Raw genomic sequence first — 24,643 nt, forward strand, 5'->3', positions numbered from 1 at the left:
TGAGCTTGTGTGGCCTACCACGTTGCGGCTGAGCCATTGTTGCTCCTAGACATTTCCACTTCACAATAATAGCACTTACAGATGACCGGGGCAGCTCTAGCAGGGCAGAAACTACCTTGTTGGAAAGGTGGCATCCTATGACAGTGCCACGTTGAAAGTCACTGAGCGCTTCAGCAGGGGTCATTCTACTGACAATGTTTGTCTATGGAGATTGCATGGCTGTGTGCTCGATTTTATACACCTGTCAGTAACGGGTGTAGCTGAAATAGCCGAATTCCCTCATTTTAAGGGGTGTCCACATACTATTGGTCATGTAGTGTATAATGTTCTCCTGAAAGATGGAAAAAATACATGTTAAAATGCTGTCAGGATCTGAGAGAAAAAGACAAATCAAATGTCCTATTTTTCTCCTCTATTTGGTTTCATTTTCCCTATGTGGCCCTTCACCGTAGTGGAGGGGGGAGAGAGTGAGAGAGAACGTGCGAGAGAGAGAGGACCCAAATTCACTAAAAAGATGACACCTGCTACTATGACAGGATGTACTCAAGCGACTGCAACACTCAATATTCACCAGCTGTCTGGAAAGTCAGAATAAATCTCCCAATTCTGTCAACCAGCCTCCCCATACACTTCTCCACATCTTCTGGACTTGACTTTCTGACTGACAATTTCTCTTTAATTTATTTTCAGATGAACAACAACAATCCACACCTCCTATCCCGAGAGCACTATGAAGTTGTAGGAGCTGTCGTTTTCCAGTTGGGGGGAGTTGGTGGATAAGGACATGAATAATCGAGCTGACACCCCTGCAAATTACCCCACATTACAACCAGACGATGGTCAATGTCCCCTGAGCTGAGGCAAATTGCAGGGGAACTATGCAAAATAACCACTGGGTGCATTTAAATGGAAACCTTTACCAGACAAAAAAAAAATCAGCATACAATAACTAATCTCTCTCCGCCGCAGAAAGAGATTGCACACGTTTCCCGACGTGTGCAATCGCTTCTTTCCTTTTAACTAAACACCAAAATTGACTTTGAAGGCTCCCATCTCTCCCTTTTATTTTCTGCCTCAGCACCCAAGACGACGACAAAATGAGAGGAAGGACGAGTGGGGCAAAATGACTCCACTAAAAACCCATTTAATGAATAGTCTTAAAGTGGACAGAACCAAGGAAGATGGAATGAACCAAAGACTGATTAGGCCTAGCTCTGTGACAGTGGGTATGGTATCTATTTTTTATTTTTTTATTTCACCTTTATTTAACCAGGTAGGCAAATTGAGAACACGTTCTCATTTACAATTGCGACCTGGCCAAGATAAAGCAAAGCAGTTCGACACATACAACAACACAGAGTTACACATGGAATAAACAAACATACAGTCAATAATACAGTAGTTGTGTCGTTACTATAGTGGCCTAGAGTTTCCTTACCTACTACAGCGGTTTAAAGCCTGCACAATCCTGACCAATGAAGAGACATTGTTTCTGTCAGCTAGAGTTCACTATGATAAAGATGTGTTATCCTTCTTACCTACAGAACTTAAACAGAAACAACATCAAATGGAATATCAATTCAAACATGCATGCTCACGAAACGTGAGTGAATGAAATTGAGAGAGAGATAAATGCAAAGCGAGGGAATAGTTGCGAGTGCCTAGAGATCAATGCATTTAAATTCCCACCTCCCGCATATGGACCTGTCCCAAAGCTTCTGGCCCTGAAGGAGAGGAAAAGGTAGAAATGGAGCAAGAGAAAGAGGGAGAAAAAGAGAGGGGGAGCGAATTGGTGGCAAATGGGGCATGAAGCGCTGAAATCATGTCGCTGTCCAGTCCTGCCATATTCTTGTGGAAGCATGAACTTAAAGCAAGTAAATTTCTATCTTTCCACATGTTAGCTGCCTCATTGCATTTCAATCGAGTCCTATGGGGTCCAAAGAAAAGACAGAGGTGGGGAGGGGGGGGGGGGCAACAACAAAAAAATCTGGCCCACTGGTTTGGAACTGACACCTAAATAACCATGTCTCAAGTCTGGCCTTGTCTTTAAAATTCCATTTGCAAACATGGCACATTGAGATGAGAGAATGTATTACATCTGATATGTGTGTACTATGTATCATGTTTAACTCCCAGACCCAGCTACATTATCTATCTATTGCAGCTATTCCCAAATGTGGGTGGGGGGACGCGCAATGCTGACGGGGGGGACGCCAAATAAAATGTGATTCGGGTGAGGTTGTTGATTGTTGATTGTTGAGGTTGTTGATCGCCTGAGTAGCCTTGTTTCACTGCCCCCCCCCCAAAAAAAATTAAACCATCTAGTGTTCAAATAACAACACAATGTCAAATACAGGTAGCCTAGTCAAATAATTAACATCCAATCACATTAACCGTTACTCTCTCGGGAATTTCACTAACAGTCCGTTAGTGCACTTCTAACGCATAATCTCATACGGGAGCAGAAACTGGGCATAATACATGCAAATTACTGAATTATTACACTCTGTTCAATTTAAAAGGATCCATAGCACGCCCTGCTTAATGTATTCAAATCCCTTTACCACTTTTATCTCCCCCACCATAAATATTTCATCGTATTTAATTCCATTGATAAATTCATTGTGAACGTAAATGGGACTAAACCCATGAATTAAATCAATTACACAATATTGTCCTACTATACATCGCTATGCTATTGAGTTGTTTATTTCAGGCTGCATGTCTCCACAGGGTGAGCCGTGGAGAGAGAAAAGCCAGTGTTACAGTTCTGCCCTCCTGACACCCCGTCCACCAGGACACTCATCTGTCTGCCTGCCGCCTTTGTACTTTACTGTTACTGGTGACATTCTGGTGTCACGGTGAAATGGGTCCCTCCCACGTTGCAGCCTGCGGCAGCGCAATGTCAATGGTCCCCCAAGAGTCGGGGGGGACCCAGGAGGCCCAGCTGGGCCCTAACCCTTCCCCCGGCTCCCATGAAATCGGGAATTACGCGAGCCATTTGACGACAAGTCAGTGTCTGTGTGTCCCAGGCTCTTCCCAGGCCTGGCAAGGGTGAGAAGAGACAATAAGGTAGGATGAGGTTTGGGTCGTCAAGGGTGACCTTCATGTAGCGCCATGATCCCTGACCCGTAATAGATCAAACCATTTCTGTCCCACTGTGGGGGGACTCTGTGCTCTCCACTATGTTAACTGTATATCAATGGACTCTCCTATCAGCTATTGCTTTGTACAAATTACAACACAATGATAAAACAGTCATATCTATACTGTCAACAAAATGAACATGAAACAGGGATGATCTTTAACCACCAGGCAGGTTGACTTGAGAGAAGTGTTGAACCTACTTGAGAGAAGTGTTGAACCTGCTTGAGAGAAGTGTTGAACCTGCTTGAGAGAAGTGTTGAGCCTGCTTGAGAGAAGTGTTGATTACGAGAAGAAGGACAAATGATTGGATAGATACTGTATGGTCAATGACATAAGCTGACAATATGTGAACCTAGGATCAGTGTATCCCGTCCTGCTACTCTTGAGGAGCTCCCTCTTCTGATTTAGAGACAGCAGGAGGTTGTGAGAGTAACAACCGGTTCAATATGGCACTGGGGCGAATGGTGAGCTGTGTTGGGTTAAGTGCCATCAACGTCCTGTGTGATTACTCAGCCTGCTCATTCATGCATTATTCACCATTGTGATGGTGTTGGGTTTTTGACACTGTATTAGGATCAAGATCTTGCCTTGGGATTTTACAGTATTCCAGACTTGTAGCTGTTAAAACAGACAATGAGAGGGATGCTGGTGAACACATCCCTTTGTCATTCTACAGGATATAGCTAACGTGGTAGAAAATTACAAAAAAGGGCCGTCCGAAATTCCTGCCCAAAGTTACTAACTTTTCTTGTAGAAGAATGTAAAACTTTATTTTCTTCAACCTTAATTTGACCATGAAGATTTGCGAGTATAGTTTGCGTTCTTCTCACCTGATGTGCATGAGGTTGGCATCCATGCTCCAGGGTGCTTTAGGGTTGACATGCACAGGGGTATCATGTTTCTGGGGGTGATGGAAAGGCCAGAGAAGAGTCAATGACAACAGGGCAACTCTGTCCGCTCTGTGCAATACATTATCTGCAAAGTTCTGACCAGTTAAACCAATCAGATCGCCTCCAGCTGTTCTTTCACAGTTGTTATTGATGATTCTACATAAAATCAGGTCCTTTCGTTATTTATTAAAGTTCAACGCTGTAGAATCAAGTTATGGGAAGGGAGAAAAACTTGAAAAAAGTGGCAACTTAGTGAGACGCACACAGGGGACTTTCAGCTCACTGAAATAGCATGATCCCCATCTAGTGGGCAGGATAGAGAACAACACACTCACACGAAGAGATCCGATTATATGCTCACGAGCTAGGTTTCCACTCAATTGGTGACAGAGTTTAATGCAAATATTCTAAAATCTGCACAAAATCCACATGTGTATTTCCATCTAATTGACATGTTGCAGATAAAAGGCTGTGCGTGATGACGTAGTGCACATAAAAATAACATTTGCAGTTAAAATCCCGTGTACTCCCCCACAAAATGTGTTTCCGTCGCATTTTCAACTCTACTGATTGTTTTGTCTAAACCTTTTGCGTTAAATAGCAAATGTGCCTACTCTGGATTTGGCGGTCTAGCCAACAGCTCGCAGATTATGGTCAAAAAACAGATTTTTCTTTTCAAACGGCAGTCAAGCATCGATCATCATGTCACCAGAATAAGATCCTCGATGCTTTTTGGAAACGAGCATCAAGCCCATCACCTTAAACGTTCACCACCCTGTGATGTTCATTCATCATAATTTATTTAATTTGTAGTGTGAACTGCATGCTTTCCCCAAGATGTAGTGGAAGGATCACACGCTATATCATTGCGTGACTCCAAATTCGTTTCGATAAATCAAATTGTATTGGTCAAATACACATGGTTAGCAGATGTTAACGAGTGTGTAGCGAAATGCCTGTGCTTTTAGTTCCGACAGTGCAGTAATATCAACAAGTAATCAAACAATTCCACAACAACTAACTAATACACACAAATATAAAGGGATGGAATAAGAATATGTACATATAAATATATGAGCGATGACTGAGCGGCATAGGTAAGATGCAATAGATGGTATAAAATACAGTATATACATTTGAGAGGAGTAATGCAAGATATGTAAACATTATTAAAGTGACATTATTAAAGTGGCCAATGATTTGAGTCTGTATGTAGGCAGCAGCCTCTCTGTGTTAGTGATGGCTGTTTAACAGACTGATGGCCTTGAGATAAAAGCTGTTTTTCAGTCCCTGGTCCCAGCTTAGATGCACCTGTACTGACCTCGCATTCTGGATGATAGCGGGGTGAACAGGCAGTGGCTCGGGTAGTTGTTGTCCTTGATAATCTTTGTGGCCTTCCTGTGACATCGGGTGCTGTAGGTGTCCTGGAGGGCAGGTAGTTTGCCCCCGGTGATGCGTTGTACAGACCCACCACCCTCTGGAGAGCCTTACGGTTGATGGTGGTGCAGTTGCCGTACCAGGCGGCGATACAACCCGACAGGATGCTCTCAATTGTGCATCTGTACAAGTTTTAGGTGACAAGCTAAATGTCTTCAGCCTCCTGAGGTTGAAGAGGCGCTGTTGCACCTTCTTCACCACACTTTCTTCACCACACTGTTTGTGTGGGTGGACCATTTAAGTTTGTCCGTGATGTGTACGGCAAGGAACTTAACTTTATACCTTCTCCACTACTGTCCCGTCGATGTGGATGGGGGTGCTCCCTCTGCTGTTTCCTGAAGTCCATGATCATCTCCTTTGTTTTGTTGACGTTGAGTGAGAGGTTGTTTTGCTGACACCACACTCCAAGTTCCCTCACCTCCTACCTGTAGGCTGTCTCGACGTTGTTGGTAATCAGGCCCACTACTGTTGTGTCGTCTTGATGATTGAGTTGGAGACATGCATGGCCACGCAGTCATGGGTGAACATGGAGTATAGGAGGGGGCTGAGCACGCACCCTTGTGGGGCCCCAGTGTTGAGGATCAGCGAAGTGGAGATGTTGTTTCCTACCTGCACCACCTGGGGGCGGCCCGTCAGGAATTCCAGGACACAATTGAACAGGGTGGGGTTGAGACCTAGGACCTAAAGCTTAATGATGAGTTTGGAGGGTACTATGGTGTTGAATCCTGAGCTGTAGTCAATGAACAGCATTCTTACATAGGTAGCGAATTAATATGTTCGGAAACACACCAGCCAGCTGGTCTGCGCATGCTTTGAGGACGCGGCTATGGATGCCATCTATCCACGGTTTCTGGTTAGGGTAGGTTTTAAAAGTCACAGTGGGTACAACATCTCCAATGCACTTCCTTATAAACTCACTCACCAGCGTATAAATCTATGTTATTCTCTGAGGCACAATTCCCAGTCCGCGTGATCAAAACAATCTTGAAGCTTGAATTCCGATTGGTCAGACCAGCATTGAATGGTTCTAGTCACAGGAACATCCTGTTTGAGTTTCTGCCTATAGGAGCAAGATGGAGTGGAGGTCGAATTTGCCGAAGGGAGGGCCTTGTAGAGTAAGTTAGAGTAGCAGTGGTCCAGTGCATTGCCCACGCGGGTGTAAACTTCCAGTTATATGTTATTATATCAATATTTCAAATCAAATCGAATTGCATTAGTCACATGCACCGAGTACAACCGATGTAGACCTTACAGTGAAATGCTTACTTACAAGCCTCTAACCAACAATGCAGTTAAAAATAATACGAATAAGAAATTAAAGTAACAAGCAATTAAAAAGCAGCAGTAAAATAACAATAGCGAGACTATAGGCAGGGGGGTACCAGTACAGAGTCAATGTGCGGGGGAACCGGTTAGTTGAGGTGATATGTACATGTAGGTAGAGTTATTAGACTATGCATAGATGATAACAGCAGAGAGTAGCAGTGGTGTAAAAGAGGGGTGGGGGCAATGCAAATAGTCTGGGTAGCCATTTGATCAGATGTTCAGGAGTCTTATGGCTTGGGGGTAGAAGCTGTTTAGAAGTCTCTTGGACCTAGACTTGGCGCTCCAGTACCGCTGAAGTGTGGTAGCAGAGAGAACAGTCTATGACTAGGGTGGCTGGAGTCTTCGACAATTTTTAGGGCCTTCCTCTGACGCCGCCCGGTGCAGAGGTCCTGGATGGCAGGAAGCTACAATCAATCAATCAAAAGTATTTATAAAGCCCTTTTTACATCAGCCGCTGTCACAAAGTGCTGTACAGAAACCCAGCCTGAAACCCCAAGCAACAAGCAATGTAGATGTAGAAGCACAGTGGCTAGGAACAACTCCATAGATAGGCCAGAACATAGGAAGAAACCAAGAGAGGAACCAGGGTCTGAGGGGTGTCCAGTCCTCTTCTGGTTGTGCCGGGTGGCGATTATAACAGAACATGGCCAAGATGTTCAAACGTTCATAGATGACCAGCAGAGTAAGATAATAATAATCACAGTGGTTGTAGAGGGTGCCTTAGGTCAACACCTCAGGAGTAAATGTCAGTTTGCTTTTCATAGCTGATCATTCAGAGTTAGAGACAACAGGTGCGGTAGCGAGAGAGTCCAAAACAGCAAGTCCGGGACAAGGTAGCATGTCCAGTGAACAGGTCAGGGTTGCATAGCCGCAGGCAGAACAGTTGAAACTGGAGCAGCAGTATGACCAGGTGGACTGAGGACAGCAAGAAGTCATCAGGCCAGGTAGTCCTGAGGCATGGTCCTAGGGCTCAGGTCCCAAGAGAAGAGAGAAAGAGAATTAGAGGGACCATTCTTAAATTCACACAGGACACCAGATAAGACATGAGAAATACTCCAAATATAACAGACTGACTCTAGCCCTCCCGACACAAACTGTTGCAGCATATATACTGGAGGCTGAGACAGGAGGGGTCTGGAGACACTGTGGCCCTGTCTGACGATACCCCCGGAAAGGGCCAAACAGGCAGGATATAACCCCACCTACTTTGCCAAGGCACAGCCCCCACACCACTAGAGGGATATCTTCAACCACCAACCTACTACCCTGAGACAAGGCCGAGTATAGCCCACGAACACCTCCCCCACGGCACAAACCCGAGGGGGGTGCCAACCCGGACAGGAAGATCACGTCAGTGACAAAAACCCACTCAAGCGACGCACCCCTCCTAGAGACGGCATGGAAGAACACCAGTAAGCCAGTGAGTTAGAGGCAGGGTTAGGGTTAGAGGCAGAGAGGGGAACCGGGAGGGGAATCGGCCAGGCACAGACAGCAAGGGCGGTTCGTCGCTACAGTGCCTTTCCGTTCACCTTCACACCCCTGGGCCAGACTACACTCAATCATAGGACCTACTGAAGAGATGAGTCTTCAATAATGACTTAAAGGTCGAGACCGAGTCTGTGTCTCTCACATGGATAGGCAGGCCATTCCATAAAAATGGAGCTCTATAGAAGAAAGCCCTGCCTCCAGCTGTTTGCGTAGAAATTCTAGGGAAAGTAAGGAGGCCTGCGTCTTGTGAACGTAGCATACGTGTAGGTACAGTGGGGCAAAAAAGTATTTAGTCAGCCACCAATTGTGCAAGTTCTCCCACTTAAAAAGATGAGAGGCCTGGAATTTTCATCATAGGTACACCTCAACTATGACAGACAAAATGAGAAAAAAAAATCCAGAAAATCACATTGTAGGATTTTATTAATTTATTTGCAAATTATGGTGGAAAATAAGTATTTGGTCAATAACAAAAGTTTATCTCAATACTTTGTTATATACCCTTTGTTGGCAATGACAGAGGTCAAACGTTTTCTGTAAGTCTTCAAAAGGTTTTCACACACTGTTGCTGGTCTTTTGGCCCATTCCTCCATGCAGATCTCCTCTAGAGCAGTGATGTTTTGGGGCTGTTGCTGGGCAACACGGACTTTCAACTCCCTCCAAAGATTTTCTATTGGGTTGAGATCTGGAGACTGGCTAGGCCACTCCAGGATCTTGAAATGCTTCTTACGAAGCCACTCCTTCGTTGCCCGGGCTGTGTGTTTGGGATCATTGTCATGCTGAAAGACCCAGCCACGTTTCATCTTCAATGCCCTTGCTGATGGAAGGAGGTTTTCACTCAAAATCTCACGATACATGGCCCCATTCATTCTTTCCTTTACACGGATCAGTCGTCCTGGTCCCTTTGCAGAAAAACAGCCCCAAAGCATGATGTTTCCACCCCCATGCTTCACATTAGGTATGGTGTTCTTTGGATGCAACTTAGCATTCTTTGTCCTCCAAACACGACGAGTTGAATTTTTACCAAAAAGTTATATTTTGGTTTCATCTGACCATATGACATTCTCCCATTTGACATTCTCCACCATATGACATTCTCGCCAATTGGTGGCTGACTAAATATTTTTTTGCCCCACTGTATGTACAGCAGGACCAAATCGTAAAGATGGGTAGGAGCAAACGCATGTAATGCTTTGTAGGTAAGCAGTAAAACCTTGAAATCAGCCCTTGCCTTAACAGGAAGCCAGTGGCTAGCACTGGAGTAATATGATAAAAAAAATGTTGCTTCTGGTTCTGGTTTCTGATTTTTGCAATATAAGATGGAAAAAGATGGAAGATGGAAAAAAGCTGTCCTTTAAATATTCTTGATATGTTCCCCAAAAGAGAGATCAGGGTCCAGAGTAACGCCAAGGTCCTTCACAGTTTTATATGAGATGACTGTACAATCATCAAGATTAATTGTCAGATCCAACAGAAGATCTCTTTGTTTCTTGGGACCTAGAACTAGCATCTCTGTCCGAGTTTAAAAGTAAAATATTTGCCGCCATCCACTTCCTTTTGTCTGAAACACAGGCTTCCAGAGAGGGCAATTTTGGGGCTTCACCGTGTTTCATTGAAATGTACAGCTGTGTATCGTCCGCTTAGCAGTGAAAGTTAACATTATGTTTCCGAATGACATCACCCAGAGGTCAAATATATAGTGAAAACAATAGTGGTCCTAAAACGGAACCTTGAGGAACACCGAAATTTACAGTTGATTTGACAGAGGACAAACCATCCACAGAGACAAACTGATATCTTTCCGACAGATAAGATCTGAACGAGGCCAGAACTTGTCCGTGTAGACCAATTTTGGTTTCCAATTTCTCCAAAAGAATGTGCTGATCGATGGAATCAAAACCAGCACCAAGGTATAGGAGCACGAGGACAGATGCAGAGCCTTGGTCTGACGCCATTAAAAGGTAATTTACCACCTTCACGAGTGCAGTCTCAGTGCTATGATGGGGTCTAAGACCAGACTGAAGTGTTTCTGTAACGATCGTCTAATGGAGGAGACCAAAACGCAGCGTGGTAAGTGTTCATATTATAATTTCATTAACTGAACACTAAACAAAATAACAACGAGAGTGAATGAAAACGAAACAGTTCTGTTAGGTGAAGACACACAAAACAACTACCCACAAACACAGGTGGGAAAAGGCTACCGAAGTAGGGTTCTGAAGGCTCCGGACTGACGGCCTTCGTTGGAGGCCTCGTGCCATAACTCCTCACTGGAGGCTTCGTGCCATGGATCATCACTGGAGGCTTCTTGCCATGGATCATTACTGGAGGCTTCTTGCCATGGATCATCACTGGAGGCTTCTTGCCATGGATCATCACTGGAGGCTTCGTGCCATCGATCATCACTGGAGGCTTCGTGCCATGGATCATCACTGGAGGCTTCGTGCCATGGATCATCACTGGAGGCTTCGTGCCATGGATCATCACTGGAGGCTTCGTGCCATGGATCATCACTGGAGGCTTCCTGCCATGGATCATCACTGGAGGCTTCGTGCCATGGATCATCACTGGAGTGGAGAGACACACAGGCCTGGTTCTGGCAGCAGGCACAGGACTCACCAGGCTGGGGAGCCATGCAGGAGGGTTAGGGCTTAGCACAGGCACAGGACTCACCAGGCTGGGGAGACATGCAGGAGGCCTCTTCCTTAGCCGAGGCACCGGATACACTGGGCCGTGGATGCGCACTGGCGGTCTCGAGCGCAGAGCTAGCACAACTCGTCCTGGCTGGATACCCCCTGTAGCCCAGCAAGTGCGGAGACTTGGAACAGGCCGCACTGGGCTGTGCTGGCGAACCGGGGACACCGTGCGTAGGGCTGGTGCAGTATAACCCGGGCCGAGGAGACGCACTGGAGGCCAGATGCGCTGAGCCGGCATCATCCCTCCTGGCTCGATGCCCACTCTAGCCCGGCCGATGCGAGGAGCTGCGATGTAACGCACCAGGCTATACGTGCGCACTGGGGACACCGTGCGCTTCACCGCATAACACGGTGCCTGCCTGGTCACTCTCTCGCCACGGTAAGCACGGGGAGTTGGCTCAGGTCTCCTACCTGACTCCGCCAATCTCCCTGTGTCGCCCCCAAAAACATTCTGGGGCTGCCTCTCGTGCATGTCTCCTCAAGCCAACTCCTCGTAGCGTCGCCGCTCCACTTTAGCTGCCTCCAGCTCCTCTTTAGGATGGCGATACTCTCCCGGTTGTGCCCAGGGTCCCTCTCCGTCCAAGATTTCCTCCGATGTCCAGGAGTCCATTCCACCACGCTGCTTGGTCCTTTGGTGGTGGGTAGTTCTGTAACGGTCGTCTAATGGAGGAGACCAAAACGCAGCGTGTTAAATGTTCATATTATAATTTATTTCAAAACTGAACACTAAACAAAATAACAACGAGAGTGAACGAAAACGAAACAGTTCTCTTAGGTGAAGACACACAAAACAGAAAACAACTACCCACAAACACAAGTGGGAAAAGGCTACCTAAGTATGGTTCTCAATCAGAGACAACGATAGACAGCTGCCTCTGATTGAGAACCACACCCGGCCAAACACATAGAACTAGACAACATAGAACACAACATAGAATGCCCACCCCAACTCACGCCCCGACCAACCAAAATAGAGACATAAAAAGGATCTCTAAGGTCAGGGCGTGACAGTTTCGTATACATTGTTTGTCTTCAGGAAGGCAGTAAGTTGCTGTGCAACAGGTTTTTCAAAATATTTTGAGAGGAATAGGCGATTCGATAAAGGCCGATATTTTTTTTAATATGTTCTGGGTCAAGGTTTGGCTTTTTCAAGAGAAGCTTTTTTACTGACACTTTTTGTGAGTTTGGTACACATCCGGTGGATAGGGAGCCGTTTATTATATTCAACATAGGAGGGCCAAGCACAGAAAGCAGCTCTTTCAGTGGTTTAGTTGGAATAGGGTCCAGTATGCAGCTCCGAAGGTTTAGAGGCCAAGACTATTTTCATCAATGTGTCAAGAGATATAGTATTAAAAAACTTGAGTGTCTCCCTTGATCCAAGGTCTTGGCAGTTTTGTGCAGACACAGGACAACTGAGCTTTGGAGAAATACGCATATTTAAAGAGGAGTCCGTAATTTGCTTTCTAATGATCATGATCTTTTTGTCAAAGAAGCTCATGAATTTATCACTGCTGAAGTGAAAGGCATCCTGTCTTGGGGAATGCTGCTTTTTAGTTAGCTTTGCGACAGTATCAAAAATAAATTTTGGATTGTTCTTATTCTCCTCAATTAAGTTGGAAAAATAGGATGATCGAGCAGCAGTGAGGGCTCTTCGATACGGCACAGTACTGTCTTTCCAAGCTAACCTCACTCAACGTCAACAAATCAAAGGAGATGATTGTGTACTTTAGGAAACAACCGAGGGAGTACCCCCCCCCCCCCATCCACATCGATGGGACAGTAGTGGAGAAGGTGGAAAGTTTTAAGTTCCTCTGCGTACACATCACGGACAACCTGAAATGGTCCATCCACACAGACAGCGTGGTGAGAAGGCGCAACTACGCCTCTTCAACCTCAGGAGGCTGAAGAAGTTTGGTGTAACACCACTTCCGTTCCAATTTTCTGGAAGCTTCCTTCAGGGCTCTGGTATTTTCTGTATACCAGGGAGTTAGTTTCGTATGACAAATGTTTTTTTGTTTTATGGGTGCGACTACATCTAGGGTATTATGCAAGGTTACATTTATTTCCTCAGGTGGTTAACTCATTTTTGTACTCTGACGTCCTTGGGTAGGTGTAGGGAGTCTGGAAGGGCATCTAGGAATCTTTGGGTTGTCCGAGAATTTATAGCACGGCTTTTGATGATCCTTGGTTAGGGTCTGAGCAGATTATTTGTTGCGATGGCAAACGTAATAAAATGGTGGTCCGATAGTCCAGGATTGGGGCAGCAGGTAGTCTAATGGTTAGAGAGTTGGGCCAGTAACCGAAAGGTTGCTAGATCGAGTCTCTGAGCTGCCAAGGAAAAAACTGTCGTTCTGACCCTGAACAAGGCAGTTAACCCACTGTTCCTTGGCCGTCATTGTAAATAAGAATTTGTTCTTAACTGACTTGCCTAGTTAAATAAAGGTAAAATAAATCAAATTAAAATCATGAGGAAAAACATTAAGATCCACAATATTTATTCCACGGGACAAAACTAGGTCCAGAGTATGACTGTGGCAGTGAGTAGGTCCGGAGACATGTTGGACAAAACCCACTGAGTCGATGATAGCTCCGAAAGCCTTTTGGAGTGGGTCTGTGGACTTTTCCATGTGAATTTTAAAGTCACCAAAAGTTAAAATATGATCTGCCATTACTACAAGGCAACCAGTCAGGATGCTCTCAATGGTGCAGCTGTAGAAACTTTTGAGGATCTGAGGAGCCATGCCAAATCTTTTCAGTCTCCTGAGGAGGAATAGGTTTTGTCGTACCCTCTTCACGACTGTCTTGGTGTGCTTGGACCATGTTAGTTTGTTGGTGATGTGGACACCAAGGAACTTGTAGCTCTCAACCTGCTCCACTACAGCCCCGTCAATGATAATGGGGGTGTGCTCAGTCCTCTTTTTCCTGTAGTCCACAGTTTGTCTTGATCACATTGTTGTCCTGGCACCACACGGCCAGGTCGCTGACCTCCTCCCTATAGGCTGTCTCGTCGTTGTCGGTGATCAGGCCTACCACTGTTGTGTTATCGGCAAACTTAATGATGGTGTTGGAGTCATGCCTGGCCGTGCAGTCATGAGTGAACAGGGAGTACATGAGGTGACTGAGCACGCACCCCTAAGGGGCCCCTGTGTAGAGGATCAGCGTGGAGGATGTGTTGTTACCTACCCTTACCACCTGGGGGGGCAGCCCGTCAGGAAGTCCATGATCCAGTTGCAGAGGGAGGTGTTTAGTTCCAGGGTCCTTAGCTTATTGATGAGCTTTGAGGGCACTATGGTGTTGAACGCTTAGCTGTAGTCAATGAATAGCATTCTCACACAGGTGTTCCTTTTGTCCAGGTGGGAAAGGGCAGTGTGGAGTGCACTAGAGATTGTATAATCTGTGGATCTGTTAGGGCAGTATGCAAATTGGGGTGGTCTAACGTTTATGGGATAATGGTGTTGATGTGAGACATGACTAGCCTTTCAAAGCACTTCATGGCTACAGACGTGAGTGCTACGGCTCGGTAGTCATTTAGGCAGGTTGCCTTAGTGTTCTTTGGCACAGGGTCTGCTTAAAACATGTTGGTATTACACTCGGACAGGGAGAGGTTGAAAATGTCAGTGAAGACACTTGCCAGTTGGTCAGCGTATGCTCGCAGTACACGTTCTGGTAATCCGTCTGGCCCTGCAGCCTTGTGAATGTTGACCTGTTTAAAGGTCTTACATCGGCTGCGGAGAGCGTGATCACACAGTCTTCCGGAACAGATGGTGCTCTCATGCATGTTTCAGTGTTATTTGACTCGAAGCGAGCGTACAAGTAGTTTAGCTCATATGGTAGCTTCGTGTCACTGGGCAGCTCTCGGCTGTGCTTCCCTTTGTAGTCTGTAATGGTTTGCAAGCCCTGCCACATCCGACGAGCGTCAGAGCCGGTGTAGTACGATTCAATCTTAGTCCTGTATTGATGCTTTGCCTGTTTGGTGGATCATCAGAGGGCATAGCGGGATTTCTTATAAGCTTTCGGGTTAGAGTCCCACTCCTTGAAAGCGGCAGCTCTAGCCGTTAGCTAGTGCGGATGTTGCCTGTAATCCATGCCTTCTGGCTGGGGTTTGTACGTACGGTCACTGTGGGGACGACGTCATCAATGCACTTATTGATGAAGCCAATGACTGATGTGGTGTACTCCTCAATGCCATCAGAAGAATCCCGGAACATATTCCAGTCTGTGCTAGCAAAACAGTCCTGTAGCTTAGCATCTGCTTCATCTGACCACTTTTTTATTGATCGAGTCACTGGTGCTTCCTGCTTTAACTTTTGCTTGTAAGCAGGAATCAGGAGGATAGAATTATGGTCAGATTTGATTTGAGATTTGACAAAATGGATGGCGAGGGAGAGCTTTGTGTGCATCTCTGGGTAGATAGTGTGGTCTACAGCTTACCATGAGATACTCTACCTCAGGCGAGCGATAGCTCGAGACTTCCTTAGATATCGTGCACCAGCTGTTATTTACAAAAATACATAGTTCCCTGCCCCTTGTCTTACCACACGCTGCTGTTCTGTTTTGAATGTCCAGTTGGTAGTTCAATCTTCCGCGTAGTTCATCTATTTTATTTTCCAAAGATTGCACGTTTGCTTGCAGAATGGAAGGAAGTGTTGTTTTTTTTCGATCGTCTACAAATTCTCAGAAGGCAGCCCGCCTTTTGGAACATTTTTCTCCGCCTTCTCTTCACGCAAATCACAGGGATCTGGGCCTGTTCCCGGGAGAGCAGTATATCATTCACGTCGGGATCGTCAGACTCGTTAAATGATTTTAATAGACCCCGAAAGATCCCACCATGTCGAACGAACAAATTATCTTTCAGCATTTATGAAAGTGTATCGAAACAAGCTGTTACCATCACAGCTGTAGTGATTTTTTTTTTAATACATTATGACTTTACTCGCATAAAAACTGTGGATAGTTAAGTGGTTATACATTCATTGCCAGGCAACATGAAGAGATCCTATCATACACTCACTGCCAGGCAACATGTGTATGAAGAGATCCTACCATGTGGAAGTGTTACCTCATCATAATCCATCAAAGCCTTCCTCCCACGGAAGTGATTGTAGAACTCAGGGATCCTCCATGGAGCAATAATCTGAAGGAGAGAGACAGAGGGAGGGTTATGCATGCACTTTGTATGGTGCATTATTTTAGGTAATACTGAATGATAGGACAGTCATGTACTGTAGTTATATATGTATTTATGCTATGAGGCAGAACCCACTTTGACCTCCGGGTAGAGGGCATGGCAGGTGAGCTTGAATCTGATCATTACCCTAAAAGAGACAGATAACCATTCAGCCACAAGACACTAGGAACAATACTAGCAAAGACAGAGATCATTACGGGGAATCAGACAGGTAGTCTCACTCATCCAAGAAAAGTTAAGGTTAAAATCACATCCAATGGTTGAAAAAGCATACAAAACTTCCAGTGAGAGACCAGTCACTGTTGGTTGAAATCTCAATTAAGTGGCATTTGTTTCCATCTACAGTTGTAGTAGGGACACTACATCTCCCCAAGTTCAGTCCCCCAACAGTATTTTGTTACACTGGTGGCTGACTAAAGGGCTTTCCAGACAGAAAGCGGCAGCAGAGTTTCCCTTTCATTTTCAATGGAGCTAGGCGGGGGCAGAATTGTATCCAGGCGGAGCGGTCGGCAGTCCTTGTGCACGTGAAGGCGGTCTACCAGAGGCGGGAAAATAGGAATCTGCTCTATTTTTGCGATATCTGCTCCAGAGTTCCGCTTCCTGTCTGGAAAGCGCTTACAAGGGATACTTAGGGATTTTGGCAATGAGGCCCTTTATCTACTTCCCCAGAGTCAGATGAACTTGTGGATACCATTTGTATGTCTCCATGTCCAGTATGAAGGAAGTTCGATGTACACTGAACAAAAATGCAACATGCAACAATTTCAAAGATTTACAGTTACAGTTCATATAAGGAAATCAGTCAATTAAAATAAATTAAATTAGGCCCTAATCCATCAATTTCACATGACTGGGAATGCAGATATGCTGATACCTTAAAAAAAAGTTGGGGCGTTGATCAGAAAAACAGTCGGTGTCTGGTGTGACCACCATTTGCCCCATGCGGCACGACATCTCCTTCACAGAGTTGATCTGGCTGTTGATTGTGGAATGTTGTCCGACTCCTCTTCAATGGCTGGGCGAAGTTGCTCGATTGGCGGGAATTGGAACGTGGTGTCGTATACGGCGATCCAGAGCATCCCAAACATGCTCAATGGGTGACATGTCTGGTGAGTATGCAGGCCATGGAACAAAATGTTCAGCTTCCAGGAATTGTGTACAGATCCTTGCAACATGCAACATAAATTATCATTCTGAAACATGAGGTGATGGCGGAGGATGAAAGACATGACAATGGGCCTCAGGATCTCGTCAGAGTATCTCTGTGCATTAAAATTGACATTGTTAAATTGTGTTTGTTGACCGTAGCTTATGCCTGCCCATACAATAACCCCACCATGGGGCACTCTGTTCACAACGTTGACATCAGCAAACAGCTCGACGCCCACACGACGCCTGGTACAGTTGAAACCTGGATTTATCCGTGACGAGCACACCTCTCCAGAGTGCCAGTGGCCATCGAAGGTGAGTATTTGGCCACTGAAGTCGGCTACGACATCGAACTGCAGTCAGGTCAAGACCCTAGTGAGGACGACGAGCACGCAGATGAGCTTCCCTGAGACGTTTTCTGACAGTTTGTGCAGAAATTCTTCGGTTGTGTAAACCCCCAATTTCATCAGCTGTCCGGGTGGCTGGTCTCAGACGATCCCGCAGGTGAAGAAGCTGGATGTGGAGGTCCTGGGCTGGCGTGGTTACACGTGGTCTGCGGTTGAGGCCATTCGGACATATTCCCAAATTCTCTAAAACTAAGTTGTAGGCGGCTTATGGTAGAGAAATTAACATTCAATTCTCTGGCAACCACGCTGATGGACATTCCTGCAGTCAACATGCCAATTTTTACAATGACAAACATCCAAAATCAATATTCTAAAATTAACTTGGAGCAATGTAAACAATATGTTCATGGATTCACTTAGTCTTTCGGGCTCTTTTCTGCTCTCTCCTTGTTGATTGACCCCTCACCTTTCCCGTGGCACCATGGGAGACGTACTGGGCGCCCTCCTGGCATGCTATCTGGACCTGACGACGGGCAATGCAGGGCCGTGCCACCGAGGTGCCCAGCAGGTAGCAGCCCTCATAGATGGCATTGGCCTGGACCAACGACCAGATGAATCCTCCACAAACTCTGCCCTCAGGTCCTCAACGAACACATATACTTCGAGGGAGGTTACACTTGAACCGTTCATCTTAAAGTCTATAACTCTGTCATTAATAAGTAATAAACAGTCATGAAGGCTGATGTCAGTTGAGTTTATTGAAATTGATTCATGATATGTATGGCTTGACAACTAGTTGGCTTCAGCACATAGGCTACAGTACAGGACTATGCTATAACATCATCAATATTTCAAATGCTCCCTTGACAATGCTAAAACAAACACTGTCAATTTAATTAACCTGCAATGGCTTTGCTTTGACACATTTTTGCTTGCAAATCTTCATGGCAAAGTAAGGCAGAAGGAGTAGAAGAGTGCGGACCTCTGCCAGTGTAAGCTGATGAGAAGACGACGATCCAGATGGCATATCCTCACATATCTTTGCTTACAATCATAATATAATTTGCCTGCTTAATTGTTTTCCCATAGCCTTGTGACCCAGATGTCAGGACACATAATTCTAAGCCTCAGGAACTGACAATTCAACTTTGAATTGACTCAGCCTGCTCAACATCACTCTCTGTACCCAAAGTAGCAAATGTCTCACTGTTCTCATTGTTCAATTGAAATTTGTATCAGTTTCATATCAACCAACGTCTGTAATGATGCATGTATACGTAACTCAGAATGACTATATCATCTTGAGACACTCTTATTAATTATCTCCTTTTAGACATGCTTTTTTAGCCACCATGCTATTGGCCTTGGCTTTTTAGCCTCTGGTGGTACCAACCCCAGCATTTTCACAACTACCTGTACTCCAAAATCTTTGTATTAAAATGTTTACTTCGACCGATCCTAATCTCCTCTTTGACCTTATCAAAATCAACTTTGCCATTGCAAAGATTAGGTCTACACTTAGACACTAACACAAGTCAGAACAAAATGATCCAGCTGTGTCTTCCATACCACTATCCTACTTGTCTTACCAATGTCATGACAGCTCAGGCTATTTACCTTCTTTGCTCTAAGACGCTCCACTTTCTTCTTTGCAGCATCAAAGTCCTCGTCTTGTCCAATATTAACCTGCAAGAGAGTTTTAGTTACAACTAGTCAACTGGTGCCTAAAATAGCATACCACAGCTGTTATGTGCTGTTCAGATAAAAGTTTTTCAGTGAAAATGGTACAAATTGGTCATGTTCCTCAAACTTCAATATCATGTTTACAAAAGCACTTAGTCGGGAAATCAGAGCCCTGGGTGCCATGACAACAGACATTGTCACAGCCTCAATCGAAAGCAAACCATGTCAACATCCCTATTAAAGTCAAGAAACACGAGCAGACCAAAAACTCCATCTGTGCAACAAAGCTTTGCACAGAAACGCAATTAAATGGTTCATAATTAATTTACTGTATCCCATCTCCACATCATTTCCTGCATCTTCATCCCTGGTCTGTCTCCCCAGAGACCTAAATCATTGCTTTCTGCTGAAGTCCCATCGCCCACCATTTTAACATTCAGATCACTTCCATTGAGCCGATGCAACTGATGTGCTTCTACACAGTCTAGCAGTTCATGGAGTGCTGCTCCATGAATATCATGGAGGGATTTCTGCTGAGATGAACCAAGTGGTTTTCTCTTTCCGGTAACTCATAAATTAAGATTGAACAAATCCAACCTAAGTATAATAGATAACAAGACATCTAAGGACAAGGGTTTGGGTTACTGGGTCGAATCCCAGCTCAGTTGGGAAAATGAAGTGCGGATTGAGCACGCAAACGGAGGGTTCTTTGCTGTTGTGGTGCCATGGCTAAAACTCTTTAACAGTGTGAAGATAACGTGTGTGACTGTGAGAGCAAAGTCTTGCATCTAGCTTATCAAGTTTTTGAATACATTTCAATATTTGTAGCTACCCTAAGTAAATCCCTGCAGTCAACTTGTGCAATACGTCAGGAGATAAAGCAGATTGCGTTCTTCATTTCGCCTGTCACATTATTTTTCATTATGAAGTTTACCATAGCAGCCAGTCATGTGCTCGTTGTAAACGGCACAACTGGAGAAAGCGGGAGCTGGTGAATCCATAGCGTTCTATATCTAATCAGTGAGTCTCTCTGCTGTGTGGCCCACATGAGGTGATGAAGATACACTTGTATGCAATTCACTACTAAATGTTAGCCATCAGATATCTTATAACTGTTTAAGATGTGCTATACTCTCCAGCTGTGTATTTGATACGTTTTTAGTTGGCTAAGTAAGTGGCTGAATTTATAAACAGATGGAGTGTTAGCTTTCTGCTGTGTTTGAAAAGTCAAATAGTTGTGGATGAGTTCTGTACAGCTGCAATTTTCCCTCCAATGTGCTTCCCACTAGTGTTTTTCTCCTCCTCTGTTCTTCTCCCTTCTGCACCGTGTACACATGCTGCTCTTCCTTCAGACAAGCATGCATCGACAGCATCCTGACTGGTTGCTTCACCACCTGGTATGGCAACTGCTCGGCATCTGACCGTAAGGCGCTAGAGAGGGTAATATGTATGGCCCAGTACATCACTTGGGCCAAGCTTCCAGCAATCCAGGACCTATATAATAAGCGGTGTCAGAGGAAAGCCCATAAAATTGTCAGAGACTCCAGTCACCCAAGTCATAGACTGTTCTCTCTGCTACCGCATGGCAAGCGGTACAGGAGCACCCAGTCTAGGACCAAAAGGCTCCTTAACAGCTTCTACCCCCAAGTTATAAGACTGCTGAACAATTAATCAAATGGCCACCGGACTATAAAATTGACCCCCCCCCCCCCCCCCCCCACCATTTGTTTTGTACACTGCTGCTACTCACTGTTTATTATCTATGCAGAATCACTTCACCCCTACCTACATGTACAAATGACCTCTAACCTGTATAAAGCCTCGTTATTTTTGTTATTGTGTGACTTTTTAATTATTTTTTACTTTAGTTTATTTGGTAAATATTTTCTTAACTCTTTTTGAACTGCACTGTTGGTTAAGGGCTTGTAAGTAAGCATTTCACGGTAAGGTCTACACTTGTTGTATTCGACGCATGTGACAAAAAAGTTTGATTTGATTTAATCACAATGTTGTTAATTTGCACAATTTCTCGTTCACTTTCACTTGTAAAAGTCCACACTGACCAAATATGGTTATTAGCTATACTAATTGTATTTGCATTTGGGTAAAAGACGACCAATGGGCTTTTTGTGCATTTTTAGCACCCCCTTACATGCCATGCCAGTAATACACGTAAATCCCTAGATGGCAGAAGAACAGCATGATGGTATGAAGATCTGGTTCCCGCCCAAGCCTTTTTTTAACAAGCCTGTTAACTATGCCTGTCATTGTCTGCCTCTGTGGTCTTCGGACTGCTTGCTTGGCTGCTTGTTTTACAGAGTTTTTTTTATCACAACATAACACAAGAGAAGACATGCTTTGGGATTCAACAAGGAAAAACAGGTTACCCATTGGTACAGTGCCAACCTTTCTGTTCTCCTTCCCTCCAAATGATTCATCCCAACACCAACAGGAGGCACTACCCTTGCACCCCTTTCTTAAGCCAGCCACTGAATGAAGAGTTCAGAACTACATTGTGTGCAGTTCTGAACTGGCCTAAGGGCAAAAAGTGAATCCAGAGAGTTTTGCACAAGCATTATGCAGACAGATAACCCCCACAAAAGTGCTAACACACTGGGCTCCCGAGTGGCACAGTGGTCTAAGGCACTGCATCTCAGTGCAAGAGTCTCTGATTCAAATCCAGGCTGCATCACATCTGTCTGTGATTGGGAGTCCCATAGGGCGGTGCACAATTGTCCAGGTTTGGCTGGGGTAGGCTGTCATTGTAAATAAGATTTTTTTCTTAACTGACTTGCCTAGTTTAATAGACACATTGCTAGGCTAAATTAATCCATCCTTTCTAGAACTGCGTCAAATGAACATTCATCGGTGTTTCAGTTTCCAGGACACTATAATGACATATTTAGGCTCTAATAGGTTGATGTACAATAAACAAGAGCACCCCACCAACTGGATGGCTGTGTGCTGACCAACCCCAAGTTATATTGCACACACACGCTTGTCCCACAGATACTTTCTTGGGCTTACCAAGTATGTGATGACATCATCCTTCTTCCTTCAACCACACCAAGATACAGGAGGTGTCCACTGTAGGCCAGAATCACTGTGCCTCTAGACATGATTATGTGCTTTTAGACATATCTGGGGCAAATTATAAAAATAAAATACATCATTTTTTATGTAGAAAATACATTGGAGTCATACAATATCAATGCGTCCATACCAATTGAATTACTCCAAGCATCATCATAACATGACTGTCTACAAACCATCTTCTATCCTAGCGGAATAAACTCCCAGGTGAAGGAAGTTTGACCTTAGTCTGCTACTTCTATGAACATGCTTGCTGATTCATAAGACTGGATGCAGGATGGAAAGTGGTAGGAAGATGACATCCATCCATTTGCCTGTGATAATATCATTATAGAAGCTTGCATTACAATGACTGTTGGTTACAAAGACCTGGAAATAATTAAATGCAGAGCAGGTGCCAAATGCTTGCACTCAATACGCACTCATATTAACCACGCATGGTATACCATTATTATTTAGCTAACTAACAAGCTTCCCTGAAATAACTGTTGCATTCAAATCAGTAGGTTACTGGCTACAGTGAGAAGCCCTGACTGCAGTGTGCAGTTCTGGGCCGGGCTCAATGTGGGCGGAGTCAACCGCGTTTAACCCGAACCCTTCAAGATCACCCAAGTTGAAGTTCACGTCGAAGGTATCAACGTCAACGAAAGTGAATCTTAATCGAACCTAACCTACATGGATAAAAATATAAACCATGAAAGTAAGTGAGACTGTCATTATGCATGATGTACTTTGTAATATTCATGTTATACCAGTGCAGTGGTATATTTTTTTTAGCACCCATCTGCACGTGAGCTAGCTAATTAGCAATACCACCCACTTTGCACGTGAGCTAATTGTTTACAATGAGGGAATCTTATTTGGACAAATTTGCCTACTTGAGCAGTGAGCCTAGGTTTACATGTACAGTTATGTAATCGATTTGATTGTTGATTTTCTATGTTTCTTCAATGTATGCCTTGTTGTATTTAGCTGGCTCTAAATGTGTATTGTTGATCAATCAATCACGTTAATTTATAAAGCCCTTCTTACATCATGATGTCACAAAGTGCTGTACAGAAACCCAGCCTAAACCCCCAAACAGCAAGCAATGCAGGTGTAGAAGCACAGTGGTTAGGAAAAACTACCTAGGAAGAAACCTAGAGAGGAACCAGGCTATGAGGGGTGGCCAGTCCTCTTCTGGCTGTGCCGGGTGGAGATTATAACAACATGGCCAAGATGTTCAAATGTTCATGGATGACCAGCAGGGTTAAATAATAATAATAATTGATGCCCACGGCCATTCCCTAAGTTAAACATAGTGAGTCTACACAGCCTGCACATAGCATAAATTAAATGCCTTTTGCTTATTTTCTGCCTTTCTAATTATCATGCATTTTATGTCTATGCTTATTTTTTTTTTATGTGTAGAGACACGTTAGTGTGTTATTGGAGGGCGAGTCCCAAAATGTAAAAATGCAGCAGCAGTCAACTTCATCACTGCCCCTTCGGCACATATAAGGCTGAACAATATAGTCAACAACCATATCAAAGGTCATGCTTCAGTCAGGCACAGAGGTACTATTTCTTTATTGAATATATTTGACGTTCACGTTTTTTGATTTGCCCTGTTTTTTCAGTTACATCAGTGTAATTAATTACATTTTATAATTTGTTACTTTACTGTTATTCTTCTCTTTCAGAGTTCACAATCATAAAGTGTGGCTTCAGTTGTAGAAATGTGACTTTCATTGTTGCTATTGCACGGCAACAATAATCAACAGAACACCGTTTCTGAAGCACCTGACAATACAGTGGCCCCTCAAGAGCACCCAGAGGCCCGATGTTATTTAGTAAAGATGACATAGATGTCACCCGAGTCTCTGATGTCTTTACTGGAGCTGGTATAACTTAATGTAAACTTAAAAAAAGAAACGTCCCTTTTTCAGGACCCTGTCTTTCAAAGATAATTCGTAAAAATCCAAATAATTTCACAGATCTTCATTGTAAAGGGTTTAAACACTGTTTCCCATGCTTGTTCAATGAACCATAAACAATTATTGAACATGCACCTGTGGAACGGTCGTTAAGACACTAACAGCTTACAGACGGTAGGCAATTAAGGTCACAGTTATGAAAACATAGGACACTAAAGAGGCTTTTCTACTGACTCTGAAAAACACCAAAAGAAAGATGCCCAGGGTCTCTGCTCATCTGCGT

At 44.4% G+C, this 24,643-nt stretch overlaps 1 pseudogene; it reads right to left on the bottom strand.

The window, feature by feature from the left end:
• The window catches only part of LOC129819125 (argininosuccinate synthase-like), a 44,676-nt pseudogene extending 22,206 nt beyond the window's left edge, over positions 1 to 22,470 (bottom strand).
• Between the last annotated feature and the right edge of the window lie 2,173 nt (positions 22,471 to 24,643).

The sequence above is a fragment of the Salvelinus fontinalis genome, chromosome 21 (genome assembly GCF_029448725.1).
Source record: "Salvelinus fontinalis isolate EN_2023a chromosome 21, ASM2944872v1, whole genome shotgun sequence".
Taxonomy (NCBI): domain Eukaryota; kingdom Metazoa; phylum Chordata; class Actinopteri; order Salmoniformes; family Salmonidae; genus Salvelinus; species Salvelinus fontinalis.